The sequence below is a fragment of the Dasypus novemcinctus genome, chromosome 26 (genome assembly GCF_030445035.2).
Source record: "Dasypus novemcinctus isolate mDasNov1 chromosome 26, mDasNov1.1.hap2, whole genome shotgun sequence".
NCBI classification, from domain to species: Eukaryota; Metazoa; Chordata; class Mammalia; order Cingulata; family Dasypodidae; genus Dasypus; species Dasypus novemcinctus.
In genome coordinates, this window is record NC_080698.1 from 20,736,486 (window position 1) to 20,750,849 (window position 14,364).

The 14,364-nt window shown below is 40.6% G+C and overlaps 1 protein-coding gene across 1 annotated transcript in view; it reads right to left on the bottom strand.

Moving 5' to 3' along the window:
- Positions 1 to 8,930: 8,930 nt before the first annotated feature.
- FHIT (fragile histidine triad diadenosine triphosphatase) overlaps positions 8,931 to 14,364 on the bottom strand; it is a 1,565,692-nt gene continuing 1,560,258 nt past the window's right edge. Inside the window, exon 11 of the mRNA XM_058288169.2 lies at positions 8,931 to 9,521. The gene's annotated coding sequence lies outside the window, so the exon portion shown is untranslated. The remainder of the gene's footprint in view (positions 9,522 to 14,364) is intronic.

Below are 14,364 nucleotides of genomic sequence, written 5' to 3' on the forward strand. Positions count from 1 at the left end.
TGATTAATGTAGAATATATAATATCATGTATCCGTCATTACAATATCATTCAGAATATTTTCACTGCCCTAAAGTCTTCCTGTGCTCCACCTGTTAATCACTTCCTCTGCTCGGAATCTAATATTCTTACAGTCTCTATAGTTTTTGCCTTTTCCTGAGCGTCAAATATTTGGAGTCATACAGTATGTATGTTTTATAGACTGACTTCTTTCACTTAGCATTATGTATTTAAGATTCCTTCATGTCTTTAAATGACCTGAAAAATCATTTCTATTCTTTTCTTTTCTCTGTTTTTATACCCACCAAACAACTTGCCTTTTCCTCCTTGCCCTCATCCCTTGGTAGCCTGTAATCTACTTTCTGTTGCTCTGAATTTGCTATTGCTAGATAGTTCACCTAAGTGAAATCCTACAGTACGTGCCCTTATATGCCTTGCTTCTTTCATTCAGCATGTTTTCAAGCATTATTCATGTTGCAACATGTCTCAGAACTTCATTCCTTCTTATGGCCAAATAATATTTCGTTGTGTATATGTACCACATTTTGATAATCCATTCATCTTATGGTGGTTTCACCTTTTGGCTATTGTGATTAATGCTGCTGTATATATTGGCATACATGTATCTGTCTGAGACCCTGTTTTCACTTTCTTTAGGTATATACTTAGAAGTGGAATTGCCAGATATTATTGCAGTTCTATATTTAACTGTTTGAGGAAACATCATACTGCTTTCTACAGCAGCTCTATCATTTTATCATTCCCACCAACAGTGCACAAGCCTTCCAATTTCTCTATATCCTCTCCAACACTTGGTATTTTCCATCTTCTTAATGATAGCCATCATTGTTGGTGTGAAATGTTATCTTTTTGGGATTTTGAGTTGGGTTTCCATAATTGCTGATGATGTTGAGCAGCTTTTGATATGCTTATTGATCACTTGTATAACCTCTTGGGAAAATGTCTGTTCAAGACCTTTGCCCATTTTTAAATTGAGTTGTTTGTCTTTTTGAGTTGTAAATATTTCTTTATATACTCTGGATATTAAGCTGTCATAACATATTTGATTTCTAACTATTTTCTCCCATTCTTAGTAGATTGTCTTTTCACCTTCTTGGTAATTGTCCTTTGCACAAAAGTTTTTTATTTTGGTGAAGTCAAATGTATTTATTGTTTCTTTTGTTGCTCTTTTGATGTCATATCTAAGAATCCATTGCTGAATTCAGGGTCATGAAGATTTGCCCCATATTATGTTCTAGGAGTTTTATGGTTTTAGCATTTATATTTAAATTGCTGATCTATTTTGACATAATTTTTGTATGTGGTGTAAGGTAGGAGTCCATATCCATATTCTTTTGCATGTGGACATCCATTTTTCCCAGCACCATTTGTTGAAAAGCCTATTCTTTCCCAATTGTATGTACTTGGCACTCTTGTAGAAAATCTATTAGATTTTGGAGACATGGGCTTATTTCTGGACTTTGTGTTCTATGTGTTGAGGTCTATATGTCTGTCCTTATGCTAATATCACACTGTTTTGATTACTGTAACTTTGTAGTAAGTTTTGAAATCAGGGAGTGTGAATCCTCTAACTTTGCTTTTCTTTTTTCAAAATTATTTTAGCTATTCAGGACCCCTTGGAATTGTGTTTTGGTGACTCATTTTTTTCAATCATTAAATAATTCTCCTTTGGTTAAATACCTAGGAATGTGATTTCTGGATCATATGGTAAGCCTAGTTAGCTTTGTAAGGAACTGTCAAATTGTTTCAAATTGGCTATATCGGTGTGCATTCCAACTAGCAGAGAATGAGAACTCCTGTTGCTGGGAATTTTTTTAAAGTGGCAATATTCATTTTTTAAAATATAAAATCCATTAAGTGTCTCCCCCAAATCATTTCATTTCATTAATTAGTTTTTTCTTAACATTTATTTAGCACTTAATTTGTACAAGGACAATGCTAGCAACTAAGTGTACAATGGTAAATAAAACTAACATGGTCCTTCCCCATATGGCACTTACCATCTAGTAGAAGATAGAGACATTAAACAATTAAAAATTGTGGTCAATTACAAAAGTTCCCAGAAGAGTATAGGGCTAGAAAATAAGGGTTTCTTTTCAACTCCAAGCTTTCAGTGTCATTTAATCTGAGACCTGAAGGCTTAGAAAGATGCAAGGCAAAAAATGGGGGAAAGTCTTCCAGGCAGATAGAATAACACATGCTACTCCCTGAAATGCGAAAATACCTTGCATGGTTTATGTCTTGAAAAGAGGCCATGTGTGTAGAGCAAGAGTCGGCACACTTTTTTCTACAAAGTGCCAAATAGTAAGCATTCTAGGGTTTGTGAGCCAAATGGTGTCCATTGCAACTCAAGTCTGCATTGTAGTATGAAAGCAGTGATAGACAATGCATAAACAAATACACATGATTGTGTTAAAATAAAACTTCATATACAAAAATAGGCAGTTGGCCAAATTTAATTCATGGTTCATTGTTTACCAAACCCCCTCGACTACCACCTCATGGAGAAACATGTCTGTCTCTCTTTCTTTTTTTGTATGTCAATCTCTTACTAGAAGACCTCAGTAGGCTCTTAACTAGCCTTCCAGCTTCTACTTTTATCCGCCATCATTCTATAAAATTGTCAGAAAATGTTTGAAGGTCCTAAATAAGATGATGGTGCTCTTCCTTCATTAAAACTTTCCAGAAGCTTCCCATTAGACACAGACTAAAATATAAAGTTAAGATGGTTTTGAACTAGATGATACAGGGATTTGCAAGCCTATGAGAGCAGCCTTGATCTTAGAGTGAAATGCTGGTATTTCCTTTACATCTCTGGGTTAGAGATCTAGTGATAACTGGGGCAATGGAAGGAAAGGGAAAGAAGGCCTACCAACTGCTTATCAGATAAGAGTAATTTCTCCTTCTTCTGAAAACCCACACTTCCCTTATTTTGTGCACTTGTCATCATCTGCCTTCAATTGTGTATTTCACTTGCAAAGCTCTCTAATTGCCCCTTTTTGCCTGGTCTGATCTTGAATCCATGGTCCAATAGCAGATGTGTGTTATTTAATGAGTGGATATATAAATGAATGAAGGGATGTTATTTGTACTGTCATTCTCCACTTATGGTGAATAAATGAGGAGTGAAAGAAAGAATGAATGAAGTGGATTTTGGAAGAGAAGAAAGTAAAAAAATGACCCTGTAGCTTCAGATCCAAATGAGTGGGGATAGTGTGTCACAATCAGAAATTAGGAAGTTGAAGAAGGTCCTGATTTGTCAGATTTCAGAATTGATGGGCCCTGGTATGGGATATCAGCAGTGCCCAGTGGGTGGGTATAAATGAGAGAGATCTGGACTAGGACTAGATATCAGGAATAATCTATTTGGGTAAAAGACTTGAAGTTAGAAATTAGTTAGATACTGAGATACAGAAAGAAATGTGGTCCAAAGACAAAAGATATGTGGAAGGTTAGGAAAGGAAAGAGAAAACTTCCCATGAATGGCAAAATTGAATATGATTATGATTTCCAGGTTTCTAAATAATGAAGTTATTCAATAGGAATGAAAAGTTGAATAGGTTCTCAAGGTTAAAGTTACAGTTATACATTCACTTTGGTATGATGTTACATTAAAACTCACAGAATAGGAGGGAAAAGTCACTATCTATATTCTTAACAAGATATTCAGTTTTAATTAAAAACATTAACTATCTCCTCTCTCTTTGTCATACTATGAAAGAGCACAGAATATCATCATTCTTAAAACATAGGATATGGAAACAGGGCTTGGGTTCAAGTGCTGACCTTCCTACTCATCAACTATTAATATTTGACCTTGGAAAATATCTTAACTGTTCTAAGCCTCATTTTCCACATCTTTACAGTGAGAATTATAGTAGTAGTGCCCACAGGGCATATTTGCAAGAGCTAAACGAAATAATGTTTGTAAAAGTCCCTGATATCTACAAGACACAAAGAAATAGACATTAGTTATTATGACCAAAAATCATCATCAATATCATCATCATTTCAAAGTCCTTTATTGAAGTAAACCACACATGTAAGGCTGAGGGCTATGCAGTGAGCCAGGGGGTAGAAACCTGGCTCTGCTTTTTACAGCTGGGTAACCTGGGCCCTTAGTTAACCTATTTCCCCATCTGCAAATGGGGAAAATAATAGCACTTCCTTCCTGAGAATTAAAAGGTTAATACATTCAAGGCTCCTGAACCATTGTCTATCACATAATTAAGTGTTGAGTAAATATTGTTTTTGTAATTTTATGGTTATTAGCCATTTTAAAGCAAGATACAATGTAAATTTTATTTAGTTCCTATTTGAGGTCATTTTGGCATCTATCAAAAGAATTATCAAAAAAATACAGCATCCAAGCTCAGCAAATTATTTCTGACCTCTGTTCTTAAAGGTCCATAGATTTGTCCAAATCAGGGTAGTCAGGATACTACGAAATTGTAGTGGCCCATTGACCTCGGCCTCTGTCTCAGGCCTTCGCATCTCTTCCAATTCTGAACCCCCTTTCCTGCTCCTTTCACTCCTCGGTGGAGAGGTCTGGGTGAGACTCTGTCTAAAGATCTGGAGAAGGACCCTCAGGGAGGTTTCTCAAGCTGTAGGAGCTGAAGACTCCGTACCAGGCATCAGGAGCTCGCTGGTGAGGCAATGCAGGAGCAAGGCAACACTCAAAGGCCCAGATCCAACACTGAGTGTCGAGGAGAGCCCCAGCAATGAGTCCCCAGCATTGAGAGCACTATTAGGAAAAAAATTTACGCTGGAAGGGGACGATGAGGAATTCCAGAGCAGCAGCTTGGAATGACGGCAGGAAAGCGGAGTTCCCCCCTCCTGCCCGGAAGCAAATGGCAAACCCAGTTCAGGAACTGCAGCTCTGTCCCCTCCTGCACAGCAGCGCCAGGGCTGTCAGGGCGGTGGGTGCTGCCTGGTCTCTCAGCCGCAACACTGACAGCACACACAGCTCCGGCTCCAGGCTTGCCTCTGCTGCTTCCCAAGGCGAGACTTCTCCCTGCCTTAGTTTTCTCACAAACGGGAAACGTGACAAATGTGCTCCGTTATTGGTGGACTACATCTGTAAAGCATAGCACACTGTAGGTGCTGTTTATTTGCCAACATTGTTATGATGGGGCAAGCGTTCAGATAAACCTTTAGTTCTAGAAGGGGTGTGTCGGGGTGATGCCTGGGGCTTCAGACATTGTGTTGGTTTAGAGCAGCAGCCTTGGAGTTCAGCTGGAGCTGGGCCCAGATCCCATTTCTCACACTTGCTTGCTAGATGCAACATGGAGGCTCTCAGGAGGTAACTCTTAGGCCCCCTGCAGCTCTAGGCTTTGTTCTTATTTCAGGTGCACAGGCTCACAAGCATAGTCATTAGGCAAGTTATTTATGCCTTGAAATCACAGTTTCCACATCTGAAAAATGGGGAGCGTAATCAGACCAAAAACAGGCTATTAGGAGGATTAAACGAGATGAAGCATGAAAAGCATTTAGCACAGTGCCTACATAGCCTAGGTGCTCCAATAAATAACAGCCATTAATAACATCCAAATCCAAAACCCTTGTCAAAGCTGCAACTCCGGCTCCATGTGAAGAGGCAGAGGCCTGCGGAGTCAGATCCACAGGAGGTAAGTTTGGGAAAAGGCCAGTCCCACACCTCAGTGCTTCCCAACCATTGCCCCTCCTGCAAAAGGGTCCTGGGCTCCATCTGTGAGGTGTAGGAAGATCAGTAGCTGAACTGAATGTAACCCCCAAGGCTGATCACTGGGGCGGTGAGGCTGCATATTATTACTTCAGAAGGAGGGAATGAGAGGGGCGCGCAGGGGAGGAGCATGCACTTGGCTTTCAGGGAACCCAGGCCCCAGCAGCCACCCGGGTGACAGTGGCTACTCCTTCAGGGGGTCATGGTCTTTCCTCTGGGGTAAGGACACCTGCGTTCCTTCATAACTAATACAAAACACTTTGCACTCATTGCTGAGAAAAAGAAAAAAGGAAAAAAAAAAAGATTCATAAGGGACTTAATAAACAAGCCGAAGAAAATTCTCGTCTGCCTTTTAATTATAGAAGAGTGATTGCTATGCTAATCATAATCAGCATCAAGGTCAAAAGTTTCAACCACACTGGAATGAACATTTAGAAAATAAATTAACTGGAATACCAATGCTATTTCTGAACTCCCAGCTCACATGGGTTTGAAATAGAATGCTGTCTCTTTTAAGTGCATTTTAAGAGGAGTCATATAATACAAATATACTGGTTGAACAAATGTCCCTCCTCAGACCTGCTAATGCCCAATGCAGAGGTGAATCATTAGGAGGCCCATGAATCAGTGACATTGTTTAGAAAATGCTAAGGTAAAGGCTGCTAATTCTTTGTCTTGAGTAAGATTTTTATATATGGCATATATCACTATGGGATGTGTTGAAAGTACTTATGTCTCTGGTTATTGTGGGTGAAGAGATCTAAATATGTTTGGAGAATTTTAATTCATTGTTGTTTCCTCCCGGGCATTAGTTTCTGTAATAAAAGTAAAATATTCTTGTAATGTCTGTGATATTATAAAGTGACACCCCTACCTCACACCATATACAAAAACATTCTTTGTAAAACAAAGAAAAATAAAAGTTTAAGGATATTATCCATTCAATTAAATATTATTCAGGAAACGGACTTTGGCCCAGTGGTTAGGGCGTCCGTCTACCATATGGGAGGTCCGCGGTTCAAACCCTGGGCCTCCTTGACCCGTGTGCAGCTGGCCATGTGCAGCGCTGATGCACGCAAGGAGTGCCGTGCCACGCAAGGGTGTCCCCCGCGTGGGGGAGCCCCACGCGCAAGGAGTGTGCCCGTGAGGAGAGCCGCCCAGCGTGAAAAAGAAAGAGCAGCTTGCCCAGGAATGGCGCCGCCCACACTTTCCGTACCGCTGATGACAACAGAAGTGGACAAAGAAACAAGACGCAGCAAATAGACACCAAGAACAGACAACCAGGGGAGGGGGGGGAATTAAATAAATAAATAAATAAATATTATTCAATCATTAAAAGGTATGAAGTATTTAGATATGCTACAGTGTGGATGAACCTAAAAAATATTATACTAAATTAAAGAAGCCAGACATAAAAAGTCACATATTGTATGATTCCATTTATGTGAAATATCTTGAATGGTAAATCCAAGGAGACAGAAAGCATGTTGGTGGTTTCCAGGAGCTGAAAGGGGAGAGGAATAGGGAGTGACTCCTTAATGGGTATGAGATCTCCTTTGGAGGGTGATGAGAATGTTTTGTAACTGGGTAGAGGTGATGATCACACAATGTTGTGAATGTACTGTATGCCACCAAATTGTGTACTTTAAAATGGTTAATTTTATGTTTTATGACTTTCATCCCAATTTAAAAAACAGTTTATGAGAGCAGGTGTAGCTCAGTGGTTGAGTGCCTGCTTCCCACACATGAGGTCCTGGGTTTAATCCCTGGCACCTTCTTTAAAAAAACGACAGTTTAGATATATTAGAAGAAATTGTAAGGGGAATATTTTTATATTCTTGGAATGGGGGTGTCTTTCTAAGTAGCATAGGGACCTCAAAGCTATCAAGCAAAATTTGAAGCAATAAATTAGAAACATCTATAATTAATGTGTTTTAGTTTGCTAAAAGCTGCCAATGCAATATACTAGAAATGGGTTGACTTTTAAAATAGGAATTTATTAGGGTAAAAGCTTACAGTTCTGAGGCCATGAAAAATGTCCAAATCAAGGCATCAGCAGAGATGCTGTCTCACCAATGGTTGACTGCTGGATCCTGGATCTCTGTCAAAAGGCAAAAGGGCAGCAAGCTCTGCTTTTTCCTGCAGGCTCACTTTCTCCCTGTGCTCAGCTGTGGGTCATTAGGCACATGGCTAATCTCTCTCTTCTCCTTGCTTCAGCCAGCTCCACTAATTTCAGCCACTGGCCCCTCACAGTTTCTTAGGGTTTCTCTGTCTTTTTGTAGCTGTAGGTGGTCCTCAAGTTGTCTCTCACATCATAGGATCAAAATGGCAGCAGTTCTCTTTCTCTGTCTGTTTCTGCTTTCAGTTCTTCACTTATATAAGACTACAGCAAGGGGACCAAGACCCACCCTGGGCCATCCTCAATGATGCAGCCCAATCAAAGACACTAAAGCAATCTAATCAAAAGTTCCCTTAACTGAATCTAATGCAATCAAAGCGTCCCACACCCACAGGAATGCATTAGTTCTTTTCTAATGATCTTTTCTGGGATCAACAACAGCTTGAAATTGTGATACAATGTAAAAAGACAAGCAGAATACCAAGAGAGAAAAATGTGAAAATATTATGTATAAGCAGTTTATAGAAGGTAAAATGTAAATGAACAAAAAGTTTCTAAAAAGATGTTCAAATAGTAGTCATAAAAAAAATTAAAAAGGGATGAAGAAAGACCATTATCCATAGTTTGGAAAAAGCTATACATACATACATATATGTATGTATATATATGTATATATGTGTTTATATATATATATACAGTTCTTTTGACATAGCAAACCCGGCTGATGGTGTGTGATATGCCAACAGGTGCTTGGAAAAATATCTTAGAAGATCTTTTAAAATTTTAGATGTGCATATCTTTGAACCAACAATTCTATTCTGATAATTCTATACTATAAAGATGAAAGCATAAGAAAATAAGTGTATTTTACAAGAATTTCCTTATTGTAGCATTATTGAGAATAAAATAATCAGAAATAACCTGAATGTTCATCAGTTGGGGAACAAATACATCATTCTTTCTATACGTTGGATTGTTAAGCAACTATTAAAAAGAATGTATTAGAAACATTTGTTGAAATAGATGTTACCAGATTCTTTCTAGGCTCTAGGCTATGTTGCAGAAATGAATTTCAAGAGCACACCAGGTAAGTTAGGCCAGTAATTTATTCGGGTAGGGAGGGAAGAGAAATGGGAGAAAATAACAGAAAATAACAGAGCAGGGGTCCCAGGTAGTGAGGAAAGGGATGAAAAGGGATGAAGAGGGCTGATTTACAAGCTACAATTCCCCATTATAGATTATAAGTCCCCAGGGTTACTTGCGTGGCTACATGGCAGAGGAAACATGGTGACAGCGGCATACACAGGGCAGGACAGGTCCGCAGGCCAAAAGAGCAAGGCGAGAGAGTGAGCTCAGGCCTCCTGGTTTGCTTTTAAATTGCTAATTATTTGCCCCCCTTGCTAATAGAAGGGGAGGGGGCTCTAGCTGTTTGCTGTTTGGATTGATTACTGCACCCATCAATTCCTTAGTGAGGACCCAATGATAAAGTTTCTAAAGAACATCTGGGCTCTTCCTTGTTCCCAGGAAGAGGTCTTTGTTCTGGATAACAGAATCCTGGGGATGGGATCTTCCAGCAGCCATCTTGGGGGTTTCTGATGGCCACATGGTCTCTCTTGCCAGGTTCTAGATCTGTTTATTAATTCCCTATCTTATTAGCCTGCTTCATAGGTGTCCATGTTATACTGTAAAGAATAAAAAGAAGCAAGTTTCAGAGAAATATTTTTTAAAAAAGCTTTTTTTCTATATATATTGTTTCTATATATATTGAATATATATATATTGAATATATATATTGAAAAAGAGTCATGGCCCCCCACCCCCACCCCGGGATGTTGGAAAGTCCAACAGTTAAAATACCTTTCACTCTCACTCAAGAAAGGAATATGATTGCATATTGTTTCTAGATTGTGTGTTCATGTTTGAACCTGTTTGTGTGTTCATGGAGGACAGAAAGAAAACTTACCCACTGGCTGATACTGATCACCTGAAGGGTTGGAATTGGAGTACAGGCAGAAGGGAGAGACTATTAATTTTCTCTTTATACATTTCTGTGTTCTTTGAATTTATTCAGTCACTATGTATTAATTTTGTAATTTAAGAAAGAACATATTACTTCAAGTAATGGATGTGTAAATAATAACTCTGATTGATGTATTTTACAGTTATCACTTACATGCTGTAGACACTATCCAGTGGCCAGTATTTACCTGTGATTCCTTAGGGTTTCTTTAAAAGAACATAAAAATTGCAAATACTACATTTTACCTGGTATTTTTTCCCAACTTAGCCATCATAGAGAAAGTCTAGAATGAAGGAACTGAATTTTTAAGAGACGTACCGGTTTGGTTGAGGTCTCAGAGATCACCCCAGCCTATAACTGATCTAATCCTTAAATTCCACTGCCATATCCAGGATCTACTTGGATGCATTTGCTTATGGGGAGCTCATTCCTTCTCTAGATGGTCTATTCCATATCCTGACAATTCTTTCCTAATGTTGAGTCAGAGCTCCCCACCCAAAGGTACTGATAGTTGAAATAATTTAGAGCACAGTCCTTACCTTCAGAGAGACCCAGGATGGAATCCTGGCTCTACCCTTTACTTACTACTCTGTGACTACTCTGCAATTCCTTAACCACTCTGTACCACCATTTCCTCATCTCTGAATAGGGCTCATATCTCCCTCATTATGAAAATTATGAGGATTAAATTAGATCACGTCTGCAATATGCCTAGCAACAGTAAATGGTGGTTGCTGTAAGTCCTGGGGCCACAAGTAGAAGACGGCCTTCTGTCATAACACATGGCATGGACTAAAACTTTTCCATTCATTCACTCGCTCATTCATTCAATAAATACCTGAAGACCTTGACCTATAAGGCCCTGTATGACAGGCTGCATACGCAACTTCCCTTTCGGCTAACTCTCTCACCTTACGCCCTCTCGTCTCCTCCTTCTCGCTTCACTTTGGTCACATGGGTCGCTATACTGGTCCTGTTTCCTAAACATATTGAACATGTTCTGCCCCAGGGCCTTTGCTTTTACTCTTTGTTCTTCCTGGAATGTTCTTCTCACAAAGAGCCACATGAAGGGAGACAGTTCATTCTGGTACCTGACCACAGATCATGCAACGAGAGAAGCCATCCTAGACCAGCTGCTATAAAATAGCATCACCTCCCTTCATTGCCAGTCCTCCTTTCTCTGCTTTATTTTACTTCAAAGCACTGACATTTATCTATTTACTATTATCTGCCTCCTCCAATTGAAATGTACACCCCACAATAGCAGATCTTCTTTTTTTTTTTCCTTTGTGTCTCTGAGGCCTAGAGAACCTTGAATGTAGTAAGCCCTCAATAAATAACTATTGGGTGATTGTGTTAACTAAAAATACCTGAGCACTGACTGTGAGCCAGGTGTGCTATTAGAGAGGCAGACAGAAACTACATGGCCCATTCTGCTTCAGTTTTAACAGTCCTGTCCTGACACAACATGGTTTTTAACAAGCCATCTAGCAGACTGTCATAGTAAATGTTGTTTACGTTCAAGGCATCTTTATGCTGAGGGTAATAAAACAGCCCTACAGCACCAAAATCCTCAAGTTGAGTGACTGGTTAACCATCAGACCATAAATAATTTGAGTAGGTGAGAAACAATCTCACTTTAGTGTGCAGCAGTACGCTGTCACTTCTCTGGATTCTGTCTGACACATTGGAATATTATAGCGTAAATAAGCAATCCTAAATGGCCTAGCAATGTAGATCTGCGACTAAGAAGGGAGGAGCCTAAAAAATGGGGGATGTGGACATGGTCAAGTTCATGAGCTTCTTCCACTTGGTGAAGGCAACTATATTCTAGCCATATCGTGTGCCAGTCAGGGTGCACCAAATAGCCTGTGATGAAAGGACCTTGCGTCTGTCCTCAAAGACTGGAAAATGGCTCTCCGTTCTGCCCTGTTACTACTTGTGATTATATCTTTACACTAAGACCTGAGACCACAGATCAGAGAATGAGTGGTCTACTCAACACTTTCAGCAGTTCAGAGTTAGAACAAGAGAGACCTGGATTTGCATCCAGCCTCTGCTATTTTCTAGCCATGCCACCTTGGGCAAGTTGGTTGATCTTTCAGAGCTTGGGTTTCTTCAACTCTAAAATGAGATGAAAAGAATTCTAACTTCATTAGTAAAGGCGAAATGCAGTAATGGATTGAAAGCATTTCGCAAAGGGCCTGGCACATTTAAAGGGCCCAGTGATCACAGCTGTTGTTCACATGAGCTTCAACATTTGATGTAAGAATCCCCTCCCATATCCTAAGTAAGATGACATTCACAGGCACTGGGAATTAGGGCTTCAACCTGTCTTTCTAGGGACACACTTGAACCTATAACAAACATACATTACCGTCATTGAGCCTTTATATTAAAATAGAATGCAGCAAATTACAGCAGTAAGCAGGAGGCACTGGAATTTTCTGTTCATCCCTCATTTACCTCTGGGGAATCGATGGTTATCTTAAAGGTGGAATCAGTTGAAAACCCCAGCATCTGCCTTTAGTCTTTGGTTTTGTTCCTTTGTTTGTTCTAGTTGGATGGTTCTCAAACTGTAAGTTATTTAAGATTTACTGTATATGGTTGACCATATGAAATATGTATATTTTACCTTATGGTTATTTAAGGGATTTTCAAGGGTATCTTGGCCACATGTGATGTTTGTTTTATGTTAGAAACTAACTTCCCATAGCATGGGGCTCCCCATGAAAAGACAACACTAAATAGATAATTTCTAAGGTTTCTTCCCTGCCCTGAAAATAAGGGGGTGATCATACTATTTTAGAGCAATATACTGAAAATCAAACTAGGTCACCCACCAAAAACCACCTGGCAAGCTGTCTCATACAAAGGTTGGCTGCTGGAGTGGCCTGGGGGCAGGCTGTAACACAGATAGTATGAAGCATCAGAGCTGCATCCCACATCTGCAGCTCAGAAGGGGGCTGGCCTGAAAAGTGCTGGCTCCAAAGCCCCTGTGTGGGAGGAGTTGTTGAGGGAGGTGGAGCCGCTACCCCAAAGAGCAGAAGTAGGAAAGGGATGCAGTAGGGAACCACACCCTGAAGAAACTAAAGGGCTAGGCATGTAGAAGAGTGATTCTAATCCTGTTTCTTTTCCATAGCCCCCAAGGACAGAACTGGGTTACCTCGAGGGCTTGGGAGAAACTTCAAGAATCTTGTCTAAAACCTGGATATAGGGAGCAGAGGTGACTCAAGCGATTAGGTGCCTCCCTCCCACATTGAGAGGTCCTGGGTTTGGCTCCTGGTGCCTCCTAAAGAAACAGGGAAGACGAACAAACACAGCAGCGAGTGGGTGGGGAGAAATAAATAAAGTAAAACCTGGATATGTGTTTCCTGGGAATCTTATGGAAGAGTCTTCACAGGACAGCTATCCTTTCCTCCTGGCCTGAGGAACCCGCACCTTGACTCAGACCTGAGTCATGTGCTTAGCTGGAGGCTCTATGAGGGGGCTGCATCTTTAGGGGCCTTGCAGTCATGGTTACAGCAGCCAAGACGTCCAGGCCCTCAGGGTCAGGACATTTGGACTCCCCTCTAATGGGATCAGTCCTCACAGGAGTCTAGGCCATGCCTCGGCTGTCTTCCACCTGGGTTCAAATCCTGGCTCTCTTTCTTTCCTTGTGTGGTAACATTGGGATATTAATAATAGCATATAGCCATGGTGGAGAAATAAGCTTTTATGCAATTAGGAGAAAGCTCTAGGCAGAGATACTTTCAGGGATGAAGGTGTGGCTTCTCTGAGACTGAGTTTGGTTCAAGGACTGACAGAGTCTGTTATTTATAAACATTACTGTAAAGTGCAGACATTGTTATAATACTCAAGGTGGTGACGGAAACCCCAAGTTTAAAAGGGCTGTAGCATAGCACTACTTGAGCTTCTGGGATCCAGCAAATACTCATCTTGCCATTACCGTGTCCACAGTGTCACTGGAGACTCCATGTCCCATTAGGGATACAGCAGCCCCTGCTGCTAACTATACAGGGTGTGCATGTGTGTGCACACGTGGATATACACTTTGAGGTGGGGCATCTTCTGCTGGCGATCTGTAGCCCAACAGAACCGCTGTACCAGCTCCACGTGGTGTGAAAGGTAACTGAGGTCATGAGTATAAAGTATCTAGTGCCATCTTTGGACTTTATTAAATGTCTGATTAATGGAAGTTGTCGCTGGTGTCGTTTCATCTGGTGGGATTTGCCGGAAGGGAAAAGTGAGTTGCAGGAGGAGGAAGCAGTGCAGTTGAGGCTATGATTCCTCCCTCATTATCTAAATTCCCCAGAGCAAGGAAAGTCCACACTCTGCTGTCCGGCTCTGTCTGGGATGAGGCTCAAGTTCAAGGTTCTCTTTGTTCTTTGTGGCCACTCTCAGCCTTGAAAGATGCTCAGCAGATGCTGGCTTGGAGAAGAGTGAGCCGAGCTCCCCACAACCACAGATCTTAAGTAGGAAACCTCCGCTTTGCCCTAGGACCA